This window comes from Oncorhynchus kisutch, linkage group LG11 (genome assembly GCF_002021735.2).
Source record: "Oncorhynchus kisutch isolate 150728-3 linkage group LG11, Okis_V2, whole genome shotgun sequence".
In the NCBI taxonomy this organism is placed as follows: domain Eukaryota; kingdom Metazoa; phylum Chordata; class Actinopteri; order Salmoniformes; family Salmonidae; genus Oncorhynchus; species Oncorhynchus kisutch.
The window spans coordinates 76,287,641-76,309,532 of NC_034184.2; the positions used below are offsets into that span (position 1 = coordinate 76,287,641).

The 21,892-nt window shown below is 43.8% G+C and overlaps 1 long non-coding RNA gene and 1 pseudogene across 1 annotated transcript; both read left to right on the plus strand.

Moving 5' to 3' along the window:
- The first annotated feature begins 7,529 nt into the window (after window positions 1–7,529).
- On the plus strand, window positions 7,530–19,536 carry LOC109900126 (histone-lysine N-methyltransferase EZH2-like; annotated as a pseudogene).
- LOC109899211 (uncharacterized) lies at window positions 11,895–12,344 on the plus strand. The gene is made up of 3 exons (XR_004211510.1): window positions 11,895–11,905; window positions 11,997–12,065; window positions 12,154–12,344. It is a non-coding gene; the product is annotated as an uncharacterized LOC109899211 (long non-coding RNA).
- Window positions 19,537–21,892: the final 2,356 nt, after the last annotated feature.

Genomic DNA, 21,892 nt, shown 5'->3' on the forward strand with positions numbered 1-21,892 from the left:
TGTGGTGTTAGTTGTGTGTATACAGTTATGTTCTGATTGGTAGCTGCATAATTCCTCTTCCCAGCTCCTCTGAGCTGTCCCCCTTACGAAAAAAGATTGCAGTCATAGTGCATTGTACTACAGTTAAAATCGTCTTAACTGCAGTATGCTGCATCCAAAATAACACGTTTTTACTACAGTAATATTGCAGTCTAACTCAGTGGCGGTTCCTCGGGAGGACTATTGTCCTCAGTGAATTTCATACATTATAATTTTTAGCTAACTATACCAAATTATTGTAGGGTAGCACCCTGGTGTCGCCGGAGGACGGCTAAGTGCCGTCCTGAGTTCATGGACTTCAAGACAACCTAGGAGGTGCATGCTTCTCACCCTCTTCCATAGACTTACACAGTAATTATGACAACTTCAGGTTGGAGGACGTCCTCCGATCAGAGCTCTTGCAGCGTGAACTGACATGTTGTCTACCCAATCAAAGGATCAGAGAATGACTCTAGTACTGAAAACATACACTACAGATAGCTAGCACTGCAGTGCATCAAATGTGGTGAATAGTTGACTCCAAGAGAAAGAAAATAGTGTAACAGTTCTGTGGAAAATTTCTTAAATGAGAAATGGTGTCTTTTTTTTCCAGTGTCACTCACTTAGCAAATGCAGCTAGCTAGTTTAGCTTACTGAAACACCCTGCTCAGAGGGATGCTATGTTAGCTAGCTGGCTATGACTATCCAACACAACACGAACTCTTCCAAGTCAAGGTAAGCTTTTGGTTTTATGAATTTATTGACAATGGGGCCTGCCGGTGTAACTGCTTAATGACGACACTAACATTACTGCATGATTGTAGCGGGTTTACTAACGGGTTAGTTCTATTAGCTATGCTGACTATGATGTTACTTTAGCTAATATGGTGACAACGATGTAGGCTGTTTAGTGGTTTGGCTTATGTTTTTTTTCGCAAGGTCACATAGAGCTGATGTGTTGTGCATTTGAGTCCACAAAGTGAAAGGAGCGCATAAAGTAGATGCAAGAAGGAATACAACGTGGCTGCTATGAAACTGGCCTGTTTACGCGTGATCAGAGGTGTATTCATTCCGCTGATTCGGTTAAACATTTGCTTAAACAGAAGCAAACTGAACAAAACGGGGATAAACCTACATGAATTTGTCCAATAAACTCTTGCTTGCAACTGTTGGACTAATGATTACACCCACTATCAGCTAGATGCAGGCAATAGTGTGCAAGGCGGTATTGAATGTCACTGTCCATGTCACATCGAATTAGTCTTTCGACCTGTGTGCACATACGTTGTGAACTCATTCATAGGCTAGGTTGTAGCAACATCATGATGGGTATAGGGAAAATTAGAGTATCATGTAGTAGCCTAAACCTATTGCTGTTACATTTAACTGGGTGAATGGAATATGAATGACAGTCATCCAATATGCTGAAATATAAATAAGGCCATGTTTAAAAATATAAAAAACGTCATCTGAAACAGCGCTGACTGCCACTGACTATTTGATTCATGTTGTAGACTGTGTCCCTCTGCAATTACTGCCTCCAAAATAACAGTCAACTACAGTTATGGCACTTTCAAAACGGCAATATATATTTTTGAAAGGGTCATTAAAACTCTGCCCTTCGTGAAATAGTTACAATCTTTCTGATTGTGTTGTAATTGTGAAGTCATTTTGTGAATTTTCTCTGAGTGGAACTGTTCCCAGTTCAATAACTCCATGTGCGTCTCTTTATGTGGATGGCTGTCTGATGTATTACACCTTCAGCCTGGATTTAGCTTGGTAGCATAACTGACTGTGTCAGCTGGTCGAGATGGCTTGTTCTCAGAGGAGGGTAGTTTTAGCTTGTTTGTATAGCTAAATAAACGAATATAAAAGCTAGGTTTTAGCCAAAGTATAAACAACTGTTTCACATTTCTAATAGTCACTTTGACATTATTTAAATGTTATTTTATTTATTTTATTTTACCTTTATTTAACCAGGTAGGCAAGTTGAGAACAAGTTCTCATTTACAATTGCGACCTGGCCAAGATAAAGCAAAGCAGTTCGACAGATACAACGACACAGAGTTACACATAGAGTAAAACAAACAGTCAATAATACAGTATAAACAAGTCTATATACAATGTGAGCAAATGAGGTGAGAAGGGAGGTAAAGGCAAAAAAGGCCATGGTGGCAAAGTAAATACAATATAGCAAGTAAAACACTGGAATGGTAGTTTTGCAATGGAAGAATGTGCAAAGTAGAAATAAAAATAATGGGGTGCAAAGGAGCAAAATAAATAAATAAATAAAATACAGTTGGGAAAGAGGTAGTTGTTTGGGCTAAATTATAGGTGGGCTATGTACAGGTGCAGTAATCTGTGAGCTGCTCTGACAGTTGGTGCTTAAAGCTAGTGACAGAGGTCCCTCAACTAACAGCAAAAAATTTATGATTTATTTTTATTGCAGTACCATGGGTTAGTTATAAAAACAACTCTTTGGTAGAAGTGTTGATAGTTGATTTGGCTTTACCACAAATTAGCATTGCATTTCTTAGCAATTCTGTTATTTACTTTCTATTCAAGGATTGCTCCAGCAGAGGTTACTACGGTACTGTTGGCTTTGGGTAATGTGAGAGACGGAGGTTAAAGTTATGAACTATCGTAGCTAGTTGTGGAAACAAGTTATTTGTGGTGTTAGCGTATCACGTGATGTACGGAATGATAACCTGCGCTAGCTATCTGCCATTCCGTACATCACGTGATACGCTAACAACACAACTAACTTGTTTCCACAACTAGCTACGATAGTTCATAACTTTAACCTCCGTCTCTCACATTACCGTAGTAACCTCTGCTGGAGCAATCCTTGAATAGAAAGTAAATAACAGAACTGCTAAGAAATGCAATGCTAATTTGTGGTAAAGCCAAATCAACTATCAACACTTCTACCAAAGAGTTGTTTTTATAACTAACCCATGGTACTGCAATAAAAACAAAATAATCAATTTTTTGCTGTTAGTTGAGGGACCTCTACTGTCGTAATGTGGCACTGAAGACTACTGGAGTGCGAGTGTCATCTATAATACAGTATATTGTAGTGACCTGGCCAGATCGTAAAGGAACAATTGTCCAGACAGTTGACTCAGTTTACGACTATTCCACTCCAGCCATTACCACGAGCCCGTCCTCCCCAATTAAGGTGCCGCCAACCTCCTGTGATGCTCACCAACATAAAGCAATATATTCTGCAAATTTCCAACCACTTAGGGCACACGTGTTAAACTCATTCCACAGAGGGCCGAGTGTCTGCAGGTTTTTGCTTCACCCTTGTACTTGATTGATGAATTAAGGTCAGTAATCAGTAAGGAACTCCCCTCAACTGGTTGTCTAGGTCTTAATTGAAAGGGGGGAAAAACAAAAAACAGACCCTCGGCCATAGCCACGGGAAAAATCTGAAAATCGAAATAAAAAAAATATTAATATTATATTAATAAAATAATATTTTTTTCCCCCTAAAAAATAGTGCACTGGGCGTTTACTAGTATTAGCGGCCTGATATAGATGTCTGTAGCTCAGGGGGAAAAAAAATCAGCATCCCTGCCTTGGCATAAAAGGTAGTTGTATAAAGTTGAGCTGTTTCGCTATGCTTTTAGTCATCAATCTAGCATGAGTGCAATATTTTATTCATGTTGTAGAGTGTGTGTCTTACACCCCCCCCCCCCCCCCCCCCCCCCAGAAAGCTATAACATTTGGCTTTCACCTGGAATTGTTAATTTATGTCTGAGAAAAAAAACACTTTTCAACCCATATGATCTAGTACACAAGTATAATAAAACATAGAAATAAGATTTTTATTTTTTATTGTGAATGAATAAGCCTTTTCATACTTTTTGTATTTATTTCACCTTTATTTAACCAGGTAGGCAAGTTGAGAACAAGTTCTCATTTACAATTGCAACCTGGCCAAGATAAAGCAAAGCAGTTCGACACATACAACAACACAGAGTTACACATGGAGTAAAACAAACATACAGTCAATAATACAGTAGAAAAATAAGTCTATATACAATGTGCGCAAGTGAGGTGAGAAGGGAGGTAAAGGCAAAAAAAAGGCCATGGTGGTGAAGTAAATACAATATAGCAAGTAAAACACTGGAATGGTTGATTTGCAGTGGAAGAATGTGCGAAGTAGAGATAGGAATAATGGGGTGCAAAGGAGCAAAATAAATAAGTAGGGAAAGAGGTAGTTGTTTGGGCTAAATTATAGATGGAGCTATGTACAGGTGCAGTAATCTGTGAGCTGCTCTGACAGCTGGTGCTTAAAGCTAGTGAGGGAGACAAGTGTTTCCAGTTTCAGAGATTTTTGTAGTTTGTTCCAGTCATTGGCAGCAGAGAACTGGAAGGAGAGGCGGCCAAAGGAAGAATTGGTTTTGGGGGTGACCAGAGAGATATACCTGCTGGAGCGCGTGCTACAGGTGGGTGCTGCTATGGTGACCAGTGGGCTGAGATAAGGGGGGACTTTACCTAGCAGGGTCTTGTAGATAACCTGGAGCCAGTGGGTTTGGCGATGAGTATGAAGCGAGGGCCAGCCAACGAGAGCGTACAGGTCGCAGTGGTGGGTAGTATATGGGGCTTTGGTGAAAAAATGGATGGCACTGTGATTTATATGTCCATAAATAATTTTGAATCTGTTTTAGGAACATCTACCCAAAATATTTCACCTTCTTTATTACTTTACCAAACATATCATGACATCAGTGATAGTCAAGATCTGTTAAATTTGTCAATGTCTCAATCAACATTTGGGCCATTTAGACATTGTGTCCCTTCTATAGACAAGGGGAGAAGGGCTATGCAAAGGGCTCGTGTTTGTCGTCCTGAGCATATGCAATGTCTGCCTCGGACGTAATGACATCTTTACTTATTTTAGGTTTAATGAAGTGTGTAGGTAGCATTCTTTATTGTAGAGCTATGAAAGTTGTGTATTTAGAACCACCTGCTCGTGCCAAATTCAGCGTTTGCTTTGCCATGTCGGTGCCTTGAAGCAGTCAAGCTGGATACATGTTTTTCTAAGGACTTTTATGCAATGTTGCAGTGAAGTGATATAACTGGATGTAATGATGCAGCCGACCACCAGAGGGAGGCAAATACATGTTTATTCGACAGAGGACGTTGACATGGTCCTAGGAAAGTCTGGATGTCTGTCTTATAAAATGGTGAGAAATCAATAAAATAAGTAATGTCGACATACATATATTTTAAAGTAATTATAGTGCCTGATTTCAGAGACTGTCACCTTAATAAGAGGTTTTAATAATTAAAAACAGTATCTTGCAGGATTCAATTGTTGGAATTGTAAGCGTTGTTGCTCTGTCCCTTTCTCTGTAATTTGTTATTCTAATGGGATCCAGAAATAACAACCTTGTCCTCAAACAGTTACATCAAAAGGTGCAAAGTTATGGTCAAAGACACCAAACATCCACATCATATTAAATATTTGTCTTAATCAAATAACATGGAAAACAACCACTTTTTGAGCTGTATTAATTTACTATCCTTACAAACGACTTAATGTAAATGGACATTACTGTATTGTACATAGGCTTGTCATCTAGTTTAGTACCTGTAGACTTTCCAATACAGTAATTGAGACATCAAATGGTTTGTGATAATGTGATGTTGCTCAGTTGGTAAAGCTTGGCGCTTGCAATGCTAGGGTTGTGGGTTCGATTTCCATGGGGGAATTGTAAGTTCGATTCCCACGGGGACCCACCCACCCCTGGGTGGGTCCCAAAACAAATAGGTCTTACGGCTATTTACTTACTGTTGTAGCTATTCCTCTCTTTTTGTAAGTAGATAACTGTCCGACAAATTTAGCTGGAATTTAGACCGAAAGGATTTGACAATGTGATTGGTTTACGATATTACGCTGGCTTTTTTTGTTGTAAATTAGTGGTATGAATTTGTTGATAATGTGAGGGACATGATTGTTTGGTTGTAGGATGCGGGACAAAATGCGGCTGTCCCGCACAATCCGGGACATGCGGTCACCTATAAGGACAGGGAAGCTAATGAATGTGTGTATAACTTGATCATCATGGCAAAATATTTCATTCACAAATGTTTGTTTTTTTACAAACTACCCCCGCTGTTTATTGTCTTAAATGAGGAAAAGTGATTATATACATCTTTGAAATGGGTTAAATCCAAACAAGCCCTTGATCTCATATCAAGAGCTAGGAACTCAAGCATCCCGCTACACCTGCAATAACATCTACTAAATACGTGTGACACCCTGTAGACCACCCTGTGATTTGTTTTATTACATTTTTTTATTGTATTTTTTTTACACGTGTTCTGTCTATTGAAGTACATGTTATTTATATATGTGAATTATGCCTGTTTGATTTTTGAAAATGTCTGAATAAAAAAAAACATCCGCTTGTTCCGGACTCGGCAGAGGCTACTCCTTTAGTATATACCTTAGTGGGCTTCTTTCCTTGTAAACTTCCCAGTCTAGCGGGAAATTATGGACCGGAGGATGCCAGTCTAGCTCGCAGATAGAGGAACGGGGATGAGGAGAGGAAGTGAATTCAGACTGTTGCGACTACACTCTACCATTGCAAGGTTTACAGGCCGTGGGGATGAGGAGAGGAAGTGAATTCAGACTGTTGCGACTACACTCTACCATTGCAAGGTTTACAGGCCGTGGGGATGAGGAGAGGAAGTGAATTCAGACTGTTGCGACTACACTCTACCATTGCAAGGTTTACAGGCCGTGGGGATGAGGAGAGGAAGTGAATTCAGACTGTTGCGACTACACTCTACCATTGCAAGGTTTACAGGCCGTGGGGATGAGGAGAGGAAGTGAATTCAGACTGTTGCGACTACACTCTACCATTGCAAGGTTTACAGGCCGTGGGGATGAGGAGAGGAAGTGAATTCAGACTGTTGCGACTACACTCTACCATTGCAAGGTTTACAGGCCGTGGGGATGAGGAGAGGAAGTGAATTCAGACTGTTGCGACTACACTCTACCATTGCAAGGTTTACAGGCCGTGGCCAAAATAGAAATGCAGCGTATATTTACTATGTAAACGGTCGTCTACAATATAAAACACATCCACCGTTGAGTAAATTGCGTTGATTTGTGTATAACGGTTTAGCTACCAATATTTAGGCTACTCATGTTATACATGGCTAATTGTCTCAATGATGATTAAATATGGTATTATTACCTTAATCTAATGGAGAGTCATAACTGTAAATAGTTGCACGTTAACGTGGTACCAGGGGCGACTGTAAACACCTCGCATATACACATCGCATATACACATTTGTATCATTGAAAACATAATGCTATAAAAGAAAACCGAGAGAACAAAAGCAACTTGTATACATGTCCCCCAATCCGGGCCCCCCAACGTAGCGCTGTCTATTATTGACCAGCGCCCCGATTCAATCAGACCTATCGTGATGCATCGCAGTGAGAAGCCTGAATACCCGCTGCGGTGATTGGCCCATATGTTTGGCGCGCGTTGACGCTACTGTGGTTGGAGTGGGCGGCGAATGTTGAGCGATAGACGGAGAGTTGTTTGAATAGTTAGCCAGTTCGTTAAGCGGAAAAACATTGCAATTGAGAAAAACTGTTCAATAAAATAGTATATTTACAATAAATCCGTGTTATTTCCACTGGGAAGTGCAGACCAAAGAGAAGCGCCCGGTTTTGTGTAGCGAGCCGGTGTTGTTCTTTCGCTAGCTAGAGCTGGACGTCGACTCCGCGGATGCGCGATTTCAATGTATCACCACCAGCCCCTTCTCTCTGCTAACGAGCTAGCCAACAAAACAGTAGTAATTCCGATCAACGAAAGATTATTTCTCCTTGTGTGTCCAGTTGATCCCGAGTCACTACATTGAATGAGGACCGACCCCTCTGCAGGTAGGATACGCTGTCAACATATACAATTGTTTCCTCATTGAAAAACAAATAATACGAATAGCAAGTCACAACGTTAGTTTCCTCCGTCTTGGTCGCTAGTTCGCTTGCTGGCCAACCAGCTAGGTAGGGAAGGATACTACTGTTCGTTGACACCTCTCTGGACTTGCCTGATCTGGCAGTTATCAGAGATAAAGCAAAACAGTTAGCCAGTCAATGTGGAAATATGATAGATGTGCCAATTAACTCGGGTGTTTTTTGTCTGCTGTGGACGAATTTTCCTTCAATGTTTCCGCATTGACTCATTCCTGGCAACGTTTAACTTTATTGAACTTTGTAGCCATTCAAGCCTTAAGGTTACTCAGTTTCCGTCAGGTCAAGGCACACATTCACAAGAATCAGAATTATTTGGTAGGATGGGTTGAAATACACTTAGCTAGCTTCATATGAATTGGCAAGTTTGCTTGATACTAGCTACGTTGAAAATTACTGTTAGCTACAATTCTGTCAAATTGTCACATTTGACATGACAGCGATGGCAATGACATCAAAGCGGTTTGATGAACAAAACAAACAACTAGAGACAGTTGAGAGGGGTTTGACTCGGTGTTAACTACGACCGGAAGTTACGTTTTCGTAGCAGGTTAGGATAATTTACGCAGCGCGTTACTAGTAGGAGATTTAGTGGTCTTGCACTAGTGTAGTACAGTATTACCTTACACGATTAATTGTACCCTTCGTCTTAATATTGAGACCCTCATCGAACATCTGAACGTGTTTGTATCGAACTGTTAAACAGAAAGATTCGAGTAGCGCCGCAGCCCAGCGGCTTAAAACGTTTGACCTATAGCCTAAAGGTCTCCTGTTTGAATCCGGACCTGGTGTTTGGGAAATTGATCTGGCAACTGTAGGGCTGCTGGGTAGACTTCCTCCTCACAACAATCCCCGTTGCTCTCCATCCAGGGGTGCTGCACTGCAGCTCAACCCTGTGTTCCTCTCAACCTCATGTCTGTATGAGGTGTGCTGTCTGTGTTGAGAAATAACAGCAGAATACGTTGTTTGTGTTTCCTGTAACTATGGTCAAAGTAAAGTTATATTGTGTAAATGTACTGCGAGTCATTCTCTGCTTAGAGAAACCCTAGACATCAGTATCCAGTGTGGTGCCTGGTGGTGTGTGATGACAGGTTTCCATGGCAGCCTGTAGAGTGTATGTGTCCTCTAGGAAGACCTGGTTGGATTAGACCAGGCCCACCCAGGCTGGTCAGATATGACAATGTCAGGGCAGATAAACAAAAGGAGAGACTAGTTCCTCTACCCAGAGCAAACGGCAGTATTCTTTCTAGTAGTGCGTCATCAGTACTTGGTTTTGACCAATCAGACAACGGTCTTGATGCAGACACATGATTTCTGCAGCTTGTGAATTTGGGCCATTAAAAAAATAAATACAAATCTCAGCCCTTAATGCGGAAGCATCGGTCTTTGCCTTTTCTCCTGTACTGTGCATGATTGTAAAGGCCTGTGTTCCAGGCTGACCATGGTGCTGACAGGGAAGCGGTCTGTGAAGGGACCAGTGGGTTGGGGGAGGAGGGTGAAGTGTGAGTACATGAGGCTACGCTTCAGACGGGCCGACGAGGTCAAGGTACACACACAGAGACACACACACACACAGAGACAGACAGAGAGAGGTTTCTGACAGGACGTTTTCTCCTCAGAGTATGTTTAACTCTAACCGTCAGAGGATCTTGGAGCGTACAGACATCCTGAATGCTGAGTGGAAGTCCAGGAGGATCCAGCCCCTTCACATCATAACATCTGTTAGCTCCTTACGAGGGACCAGAGAGGTCAGTGTGCACTTCACACACGCACCTAGCCAAAGATATCGTAAATCCATGTTTTACATGCTAACAGATGTCCATTTTTTAAAAACATCCGTTTATTGTTTTTCACCATGTTTTACCTTTTATAGTTCTTCACCAATGGTTTCTCTGAGTTCTCTAATGTGTATATTGTCTCCTACAGTGGACAGGGGTTTCTCTGAGTTCTCTAATGTGTATATTGTCTCCTACAGTGGACAGTGGTTTCTCTGAGTTCTCTAATGTGTATATTGTCTCCTACAGTGCACGGTGCACAGTGGTTTCTCTGAGTTCTCCAAACAGGTGATCCCTCTGAAGACGCTCAACGCTGTGACCTCTGTACCTGTCATGTACTCCTGGTCCCCGCTACAGCAGAACTTCATGGTAAACACAAAAACACACACACTGTTCCATACTAAGCTTGTACTTACACGTGCACTGAAACTGTAGTTATCCAATCTGATGTAGTAGTCTAGTCCCGACTTGATGATAGTGATTTCTTAAACTTTAATGGAGTTGTTCAGACACACCTGGCCTACTGACACACCTGGCCTACTGACTCGCTACTTCTACCTACAAGGTAGGCCAGGTGTATGTCAGAAGAATGGCAGTAGGCCAGGTGTATGTCAGTAGGCCAGGTGTCAGAAGAATGTCAGTAGGCCAGGTGTATTTGTGTGTGTCAGTAGGCCAGGTGTTTGTGTGTGTCAGTAGGCCAGGTGTTTGTGTGTGTCAGTAGGCCAGGTGTTTGTGTGTGTCAGTAAGCCAGGTGTTTGTGTGTGTCAGTAGGCCAGGTGTTTGTGTGTGTCAGTAGGCCAGGTGTTTGTGTGTGTCAGTAGGCCAGGTGTTTGTGTGTGTCAGTAGGCCAGGTGTTTGTGTGTGTCAGTAGGCCAGGTGTTTGTGTGTGTCAGTAGGCCAGGTGTTTGTGTGTGTCAGTAGGCCAGGTGTGTGTGTGTGTCAGTAGGCCAGGTGTTTGTGTGTGTCAGTAGGCCAGGTGTGTGTCAGTAGGCCAGGTGTTTGTGTGTGTCAGTAGGCCAGGTGTTTGTGTGTGTCAGTAGGCCAGGTGTTTGCGTGTGTCAGTAGGCCAGGTGTTTGCGTGTGTCAGTAGGCCAGGTGTTTGTGTGTGTCAGTAGGCCAGGTGTTTGTGTGTGTCAGTAGGCCAGGTGTGTGTGTCAGTAGGCCAGGTGTGTCACCTGCCTTGTAGGTAGAAGATGAGACGGTTCTCCACAACATCCCCTACATGGGAGACGAGATTCTGGACCAAGACGGAACCTTCATAGAGGAGCTCATCAAGAACTACGACAGCAAAGTTCACGGAGACAGGGGTAAGACACTGTTTTATACTATCACCTTTCGATTTGATGTGGTGTCATGTTTAATGACTGCCGTGTCTGATTCCAGAGTGCGGCTTCATTAACGATGAGATCTTTGTGGAGCTGGTGGGGGCCCTGACCCAGTACAGTGACAACGAGGAGGATTTTGATGAAGACGAGCAGGAGTTGAAGATGGAGCTGTGTGAGGGGAAGGACCACATGGTTGAGGAATCCCTGATCAACACTGAAAGTAAGTCTGACTGCCTCTGCTATTATCCAACCAAGAATAGAAATTAGGCTTATCCCAAAACTATTCCCTCTCCCCTTTATCTCACCTAGTTCCGTTCCCTAGGTCCTCTCAGGTCTTGATCTCTGCTTACCCTCCTGTGTCCTGTGTGGGCTGACGCAGTGACTGTTTTTTAGGAAGTTGTGTGTGTGTGTGTGTTAACCCCTATGTGTTCTCTGCTTGCAGGCCAAGGCAGCAGTGACAGTTCCAAGAAGATTCCGTCTGATAAGATCTTTGAGGCCATTTCCTCCATGTTCCCTGATAAGGGCTCCGCAGAGGAAGTACTCCTGTGTGTGTCAGTAGTGCATATTTCTGTTTTGTCTGTACTATAATGAGGTGTGTGTTATCAGGTACAAGGAGCTGACAGAGCCCCAGTTGCCGGGTGCATCGCCTCCAGAGTGTACTCCTAACATGGACGGTCCTAACGCTCGCTCCGTTCAGAGAGAACACAGTCTACCCTCCTTCCACACACTGTTCTGCCGACGCTGCTTCAAATACGACTGCTTCCTGCACCGTGAGTGTACGGACACTCTTTCTCTCTCCTCATTTAGACTGCTCTGCTCTACTCCTCTCTGACTTCACTGTGACCACTCATCTCTGTCTCTCTCCAGCCTTCCATGCAACTCCTAACACCTATATGCGTAAAAACATGGAGAATCTGGTGGACAGTAAACCCTGTGGTGACGAGTGCTATATGTACCTGTTGCAGGCAAGTGTACACACACACACACCTCCACTTCTGATTGTTGTTCTGTGGTGGTTGTCTAGGATGGTTTGATGAGGGAGTACCCTGATGGCATGGCAAACGAGAGGTCCAAGACAAGTTGAAGCTGACGTGTGATCCTCAGGTTGTTGATTGGAGCGCTGCCGAGGCTTCTCTCTTTAGGGTTCTCATCGGAACCTACTATGATAACTACTGCCCTATAGCACGACTCCTAGGAACCAAGACCTGCAGACAGGTGTGTATCTATCACCACAGCACCTATGCTGAAAGTCATTTTCTCTGTCTTTCACATTTCTTTAAAAAAAAATCCCCCTTTGAACTCATAACATTGTGGTCTAACTTGGCAGGTTGTATATTGTCTAGTAATGTGTGTCTCTAGGTGTGTGAGTTCCATGTAAAGGAGTCTAGTATCATCGCTCGCACCCCGGCTGAGAACGAAGACACGTCCCCGCGCAAGAAGAAGGTGGAAACACCACAGGTGAGCCTCGCCCAAAATATAAACTGACTGCTTGAGGGTGCACTAATGGGGTGACTGAGAAGGGTACAGTCGGAGGATCTGGTTGTCAACTTTCATGGAAAATACATACTAACTTACTGGTGGTGGTGTTTTCAGGTTATGGGCCACTTACTGCAGGAAGATCCAGCTGAAGAAAGGTTACTATTGTCTCCATCTCTCCTAGCATTGGAACCTTCACAATACTCTGTTAGCTTGCGGCTCCACACAAACTTTGAATGTGTTGTGGTCAATGTGACGAGTTTATGACTAATTTATTTTTTGTTGCAAGTTCTGCCAGTGCAGCTCAGTGTGAGGACATTTTAAATACTTTAATTCCATACAATATTACATTGCAGATGACCGGTTTCTGTGACACACTCACTCTATAACTCCGTCTGTCTGTGTGTAGGTCAGAAACGTTTCCCAGGATGCAGGTGTAAGGCCCAGTGCAACACCAAGCAGTGTCCGTGTTACCTGTCGGTCAGGGAGTGTGACCCTGACCTGTGTCTAACCTGCGGAGCCGCTGAACACTGGGACAGCAAGAACGTCTCCTGTAAAAACTGCTCCATACAGAGGGGGGCCAAGAAGGTAAAATACACTCACAGTATGGATCGTCCAGCTGTACAGGATTTTTCCTTTGTTGGTTTGGTATCTGTTGCTCACTATTTTCCCCCACCTCTCAGCTCCTACTCTTAGCGCCGTCTGACGTCGCAGGCTGGGGCATCTTCATCAAATAGTCAGTTCAGAAGAATGAGTTCATCTCTGAGTACTGTGGACAGGTGAGGCTCAACTCTGTCTGGGTGATGGGTTTTGCCTGCATGTATGTGATGTACAAACCTGTGGAAAATAATTGTGTTCTGTTTGTTGATCCTGTGTGTGTGTGTGTTTCTCTCTCTCGCTCCCCTCCTTGTAGATAATCTCCCAAGATGAGGCTGATCGCAGAGGGAAGGTCTATGACAAATACATGTGTAGCTTCTTGTTCAACCTCAACAATGGTAACACACACACACACACACACACACACACACACACACACACACACACACACACACACACACACAAGTATTGAAATAATGTTTTTGTTAAGTGGGAGTGCAAGCTAACCCCCCTCCCCCTTCCCCAGACTTTGTAGTGGATGCTACTAGGAAGGGAAACAAGGTTCGTTTCGCCAACCATTCCGTCCATCCCAACTGCTATGCAAAAGGTCAGACAGCCCCTAAAACACTTTGATTAGATGATTTTGTGTGAATGTTTCCCCAGGGGTCAAGATGAGAAAGTATCCTACAGCCGTGTTTAAACCACCAGATGCATATCAGCTGATCCAGCCAGTCTGGTGTATATAACTTAATACACCGGCAGATGGGACCAACAGACGTAACACTCTGATGCAACCTCTGTGTTCGGCTGACAGTCTCCTCTCTCTGCAGTGATGATGGTGAATGGGGACCACAGGATAGGGATCTTCGCTAAGAGAAGCATCCAGACTGGAGAGGAGCTCTTCTTTGATTACAGGTCAGTATATCAGGGTTACTGACCAGCCAGTCTGCAGCCTAGCGGCCGGGTCAACAGGGTTACTGACCAGCCAGTCTGCAGCCTAGCGGCCGGGTCAACAGGGTTACTGACCAGCCAGTCTGCGGCCGGGTCAACAGGGTTACTGACCAGCCAGTCTGCAGCCTAGCGGCCGGGTCAACAGGGTTACTGACCAGCCAGTCTGCGGCCGGGTCAACAGGGTTACTGACCAGCCAGTCTGCAGCATGGCGGCCGGGTCAACTAGGATCGTATTAATCAGCACGTGTCCATGTGAATACTCTGAGGAGGGTGTCGATTTCCCTCCCCATTTGGTCTCGATGACAAACTCTTAATTAAGGTACAGGGCCTCATTCAGACCCCTAGACTTTTTCCACATTTTGTTACGTTACAGCCTTATTTTAAAAACGATTAAATGTTTTTTTCACCCCATCAATCTACACACAATACTAAATAATGACAAATCAACAACAGGGTTTTTGAAATGTTTGCAAATGTATTAAAAGCAAAAAAGTATCTAATTTACATATGTTTTCTTTTACTCAGTACTTTGTTGAAACACCTTTGGCAGCGATTACAGCCTGAAGTCTTCTTGGTTATGATGCTACAAGCTTGGCACACCTGTATTTGGGGAGTTTCTCCCATTCTTCTCTGCAGATCCTCTCAAACTCTCAGGTTGGATGGGGAGCGTCACGGCACAGCTATTTTCAGGTCTCTCCAGAGATGTTTGATCAGGTTCAAGTCCAGGCACTGGCTGGGCCACTCAAGGACATTCAGAGACTTGTCATTTTCTTTGCTCCGTTCATCTTTCCCTTGATCCTGACTAGTCTCCTAGTCCCTTCCTCTGAAAAACATCCCCACTGCATGATGCTGCCACCACCATGTTTCACCGTAGAGATGGTGCCAGGTTTCCTCCAAATGTGTTTCTTGGCATTCAGGCCAAAGAGTTCAATCTTGGTTTCATCAGAGAATCTTGTTTCACATGGGCTGAGTCTAGGTGCTTTTTGGCAAACTCCAAGTGAGCTGTCATGTGACTTACTGAGGAGTGGCTTCCGTCTGGCCACTCTACCATAAATGCCTGTTTGGTGAAGTGCTGCAGAGATGGTTTCCTTTCTGGAAGGTTCTCCCATCTCTACAGATGAGCTCTGTCAAAGTGACCATCGGGTTCTTGGTAACCTCCCTGACCAAGGCCCTTCTCAAATTGGCTCAGTTTGGCAGGAAGGCCAGCTCTAGGAAGAGTCTTGGTGGTTCTAAACTTCTTCCATTTAAGAATGATGGAGGCCACTGTGTTTTTGGGGACCTTCAATGCTGCAGACATTTTTTGGTAAACTTCCCTTGATCTGTGCTTTGACACAATCCTTTTTAATTATTAATTTTATTTTTTTACATTTGCAGGAATTTCTAGACCTGTTTTTGCTGTGGCATTATGTGTGTGTGTGTGTGTGTGTGTGTGTGTGTTTGATTGATGAGGGGGAAAAAAGTAATTTGAATCAATTTAAGAATTAAGCTGTAATGTGGAACAAGTCGAGGGGTCTGAATACTTTCAACTGGAAACCGACAGTGCATTCGGGTCTCTGTCGCAGCGACATCATGAACATTCTGTCGTCCGACATCATACGTGTCGTCGTTATGAAGAAGTGGAAACAAAATGACAGACTCTGCATGACTTCAGCAGCCTGGTGTTCCAAATAGCATACTTGCTCTATTTCAGGGGTATTCATCTCTTACCCTACAAGGTCCGGAACCTTCTGGGTTTCTGTTCTACCTGATAATTAATTGCACACACCTGGTCTCCTAGGTGGAAATCAGTCCCTTTATTAGTGGTCCAGAGTTGAGTTTGAAGTCCTTTTGAACTCTAATAAACCCATCAGTTTAAAATTAAATTACGTAAATGTCAATTTAGCAAGCCTGGCAACTAAAAGCAACTTTTGAAACAACGTTTTGGTTCGTTGTTAGCTCATTAATGACCCGAGGTATAGCTGACAGTTGGGCAGGCATTCCTGTACGACAGCTTTGTCAAGCGACAAAAGCCCATAGCAATGTTAATTTCAACACCTTGTGCTCAAAATACCCTTTCAATGCCAGGATTTTAGTTTTTTTGATAAAAAGTACAAGTTGCTGTATCGCCCAGTAAGTATTCTAACATGTGAGAGAGTTGATCAGTGATAGTGCGTGAATATGAGACTAGTTTTAATCTAAATGTATATCTATTTTTTTTTATTCATTGAGGAACATAAACCCACAACATTATTTACAAGGTAATGGCGAACTGACAGAAAACAGCTTACGGTTGTGAGTGACTAAAGTAAACACAGTTAATGCTACTGGGCTATTTTAGACCTCCAGCACAGTCTCTGCACAGATGGATTTGGTCTTGTTGCTGTAGCAGCCCAGTAACCACGACAATGAATGTTGTGACAGTCGCGGAGACATTCACTTTTTTGATGCCTGTGAGACAAGAAAACTGACTGTCTTCAGACTGTCTTCAGTGTTTTTAACCCATCAACACTTGTCGCATTCTAATTGTCTACTGACATGACGTTAGAGTAGAGTAACTGTAAACCAACTTTTATACGTACGCGTACACTCACACACTTTGTGGTTGGTTTGACATCTCTATCTAACTGGTCATGTTTCTCTCTCAGGTACAGTCAGGCTGATGCTCTGAAGTACGTCGGCATCGAGCGGGAGTCAGAGATACCATGATCCTCTCTTCTACCTCTGGATCAACACAAAGGCTACACACACACACACACACACACACACACACACACACACACACACTCTTAAGGAAACGCAAACGACTCTTTGTCAGAATCCTGGGATGCTTCAAGAATTCTGGAAAGTCTCTTTTTCTCGCTTTGAATAATTTTTCCACCAACAAATCTTCCAGTTCTCTGGGATTTGTGAGCCTCTTGGTAACTATGGTCACTGGAACGTCCTTCCTGTTTACAGCTAACAAACATTAACAGGTGTTAATAAATCCACTGACTGGTTCTCTTTAGCTCTGTGATACTTTTTTTATACTTGAGGTCAATCCAAATTAATGCACACATTATTGACTTTGAAATCACAACTGGTTGTAAATCTTTTACTGGGACCAAAAATCATTTTTTCCCGGGCCTGGCATTAGCCCCTGCCCACCAGCTAGACTAAATGTGGATTCAATAGGTCTCCGTGACCACACTCCCTTAGCCAGTGTTCAAACCTTGGTCTCAGATGCCACAGACACACACTGGAGTGCCAGAACACTGTTTTGAGTCTATAGCCTGATATTGGAGGTCAAATGACGTTTTAATGGTCACATACACATGGTTAGTAGATGTTAATGGTCACACACACGGTTAACAGATGTTAATGGTCACATACAGATGTTAATGATCACATACACATGGTTAGCAGATGTTAATGGTCACATACACATGGTTAACAGATGTTAATGAGAGTGTAGCGAAATGCTTGTGCTTCTAGTTCCCGACAGTGCAGTAATATCTAACAATTCCCAACAACTACCTTATATACACATCTAAAGGGATGGAATAAGAATATGTACATAAATATTTGTATGAGAAATCAAAATACTGCATAGTTTCCTAAGGACTCGAGACGACCATTTCTGTCGGCGCCATCTGAGCTTGGTGACAGTGAAGGGATGAGTGATGACGAGCAGAACTACCTGTGTAGTTCTGTGACTACATCTGGTTTATTCCAAAAATCTGTCTGTTTCACTTGTTTCAATGTTTTGATAATGGTGATGATAATGACCACCTGAGGGATGCTATGATGTGGTCTCTGTTCTAGATGATGATGATGATGACCCCCTGAGGGATGCTATGATGTTGTCTCTGTTCTAGATGATGATGACCCCCTGAGGGAAGCTATGATGTGGTCTCTGTTCTAGATGATGATGACCTACTGAGGGATGCTTTGATGCGGTCTCTGTTCTAGATGATGATGATGACCCCCTGAGGGATGCTATGATGTTGTCTCTGTTCTAGATGATGATGACCCCCTGAGGGAAGCTATGATGTGGTCTCTGTTCTAGATGATGATGACCCCCTGAGGGATGCTTTGATGTGGTCTCTGTTCTAGATGATGATGATGACCCCCTGAGGGATGCTTTGATGTGGTCTCTGTTCTAGATGATTGATGACCCCCTGAGGGATGCTTTGATGCTGTCTCTGTTCTAGATGATGATGATTAATGACCACCTGAGGGATGCTTTGATGCGGTCTCTGTTCTAGATGATGATAATTAATGACCACCTGAGGGATGCTTTGATGCGGTCTCTGTTCTAGATGATGATAATTAATGACCACCTGAGGGATGCTTTGATGCTGTCTCTGTTCTAGATGATGATAATGACCCCCTGAGGGATGCTTTGATGCTGTCTCTGTTCTAGATGATAATTTTATTTTACCTTTATTTAACTAGGCAAGTCAGTTAAGAACAAATTCTTATTTTCAATGACGGCCTAGGAACAGTGGGTTAACTGCCTGTTCAGGGGCAGAACGAATCTAGTGATGCCTGGCGCTAGTGAATACTGCAGATTTGAAGCAATACGACCAGCCTTGAATCATGTTTAGTGAGACGGACTGCTCCTGTCTCTTGTTTTTACAACTAACTTATTGTGTCAACTTTACCTGCAGCTGGGAGGGCTCTGTGAAGGCCTGCGAACAGATAACGATGACTGACGGTGTTGTTTAGTGGATGGGTGAAGTCAGGAGACTCCTTTGTTTTAAGTTGTTTATGTTGCTCGTGTTAGGACAGGGCTGGGGAACTCTGGGAGATGCATTGATCCAATGATACACACATTGCTCAGACGCAAACCTGGTTTCTCAGGTCTAAATCAGTCTCACTGGAAAACCAGCAGACACAGCAGCTCCCGAAGATTCGTGTCAGAGACGGAAGAGGAAGAGAGACATCCCACTCCCTCGTTGTTTCTGGTTCATATACAGTCAATGAACTAAGTAGACCAGACCCAGTCGCTATCCCTTTGGTGTCTATGGGGGAGACACCCCTTAAATAGACCAACTGTGACCATTTTCTTCAATGTTTAACAGCCTGAGTAAGACATTTATCCACCATCTTGGCTAGTATCCCACCGATCTATTAGATGTATACTCCCTCAAGTATACATGGCTGGCGTCCAGTGGGATTCAACATTCCAGAATGTTCAGATATAAATACAGGCCTACTCTATAGAAGAGCCATGCTTCTCTGTCATATAGACTAGTGAAACTGCTCTACACAAGACATTTCTAATGTTCCCTCCTGAACGTAGCCCTGGTTTGCTCCAGTTGTCTCTCCGGGACCACTCTTCTGACTACCAAGGTGCTGATTTTTGACTGTTTACAGGGAGTATTGTTCAAAGTTATGCTTAATAAAATAAGAGCAAATCGAAGGTGTCAATTGTTCTTTGAGCCGCCAATGTTTTGTTCTCATAGGCTGCGTTTTATACAGGCAACCCTATTCAGATTTGATGTGATTGTTCAAAAGAACAAACAGTGAGAAAAAATGTAAAACTATGCAGCAGTGGCATCAGTTCAGTTGGTCCAGGGGCTTCTCCATTCCTCTCCTCCCAGTGTCTTCTCTCTGACTGGGGTTTCTCCATTCCTCTCCTTCCAGTGTCTCCTCTGACTGGGGCTTCTCCATTCCTCTCCTCCCAGTGTCGACTCTCTGACTGGGGCTTCTCCATTCCTCTCCTCCCAGTGTCTACTCTCTGACTGGGGCTTCTCCATTCCTCTCCTCCCAGTGTCGACTCTCTGACTGGGGCTTCTCCATTCCTCTCCTCCCAGTGTCGACTCTCTGACTGGGGCTTCTCCATTCCTCTCCTCCCAGTGTCTTCTCTCTGACTGGGGTTTCTCCATTCCTCTCCTCCCAGTGTCTTCTCTATGACTGGGGTTTCTCCATTCCTCTACTCCCAGTGTCGACTCTCTGACTGGGGCCTCTCCTCCCAGTGTCTTCTCTCTGACTGGGGCTTCTCCATTCCTCTCCTCCCAGTGTTGACTCTCTGACTGGGGCTTCTCCATTCCTCTCCTCCCAGTGTCGACTCTCTGACTGGGGCCTCTCCTCCCAGTGTCTTCTCTCTGACTGGGGCTTCTCCATTCCTCTCCTCCCAGTGTCGACTCTCTGACTGGGGCTTCTCCATTCCTCTCCTCCCTGTGTCTCCTCTCTGACTGGGGCTTCTCCATTCCTCTCCTCCCAGTGTCGACTCTCTGACTGGGGCCTCTCCTCCCAGTGTCTCCTCTCTGACTGGGGTTTCTTGCCAGACAGCTGGGCATTATCACTTTTAAGTGGATAACCAACATATTCAAATAATGATTGACATTTTGATTAATTTATTCATAATATTTCATCCTTCCACAAGATATAGTCCCGACACAAATCTAGGGTTGCTACCCAAGCCTGCTGGTCTTTCGTTTTATTGGTTCGAATGCCAGTCATTGTCATTTTATTCTGTATCCATGGACGCGACCCAGTCGTTTGTTCTAAATGTTCCATTGCCATACTGGCTGGCAACGTTCTTCTCCCTTGCTTGCTAGCTAGCCAACTACGTACGACTAACTTACAGTCATGTTAAACGTCAAAAATATATACGACTGGGTCGCTTCCGTAAATACAGAACAAAAAGACTGATGGACTGGTGTCGCGTCTCTGGCAACCGAACCAATAGAACGAACGATCAGCCGGCTTGGGTAGCAACCCTAGATTTGTGTCGGGACCATCATAAAACAACACAGAAGAAAGAATTCTGGTTGAATTTGGATTTGAACAAGATCTGCAAAACCTAATTTCAACCTCAGGGACTGTTCATAGTCAGTACCATACAACTATCATATCAGGGGTGATTTAATAAATAAAAATACTGGTCATATATTTACACCACAGAATCATCAGTAGAACTCAGTTTATTATTTTTAAAATACTTTTTACCCAGTTGGTACTTACAGTCTTGTCCTATCGCTGCAACTCCTGTATGGATTCGAGAGAGGCGAAGGTCTAGAGCCATGCGTCCTCCAAAACACGACCCTGCCATGCCGCACTGCTTCTTGACACACTGCTCGCTTAACACGGAAGCCAGACGCACCAACGTGTTGGAGGAAACACCGTACAGCTGGCGACCAATGTCAGCGTGCATGCACCTGTCCCGCTACAAGGAGTCGCTAGAGGGCGATGGGATGAGGCCATCCCGGACGGCCAAGTTCTTCTAACCTGGACGACGTTGGGCCAATTGTGCGCCGCCTCATGGGTCTACCGGGCCCGACACAGCTTGGGATCAAACACGGGTCTGTAGTGACAACCACTAGCACTGAGCACTTATACACTGAGTGTATAAAACATTAAGAACACCTGCTCTTTCCATGACATAGACTGACCAGGTGAAAGCTATGATCCCTCATTGATGTCACTTGTTAAATCCGCTTTAAATCAGTTTAGAAGAAGGGTAGGAGACCGGTTAAAGACATGGATATTGTATGTGCCATTCAGAGGGTGAATGGGAAAGACAAAATATTGAAGTGCCTTTGAACAGGGTATGATGGTAGGCGCCAGGCGCACCGGTTTGAGTGTGACAAACGTTGCAACGCTGCTGGGTTTTTCACACAACAGTTTCCTGTGTGTATCAAGCATTGGAGTCAACATGGGTCAGTATGCCTGCAGAGTGCTTTCGACGCCTTGTAGAGTCCATGCCCTGACCAATTGAGGCTGTTGTGAGGGCAGAAGGGTGTGCACACCTGCACAGAATAAAAATATTCCAA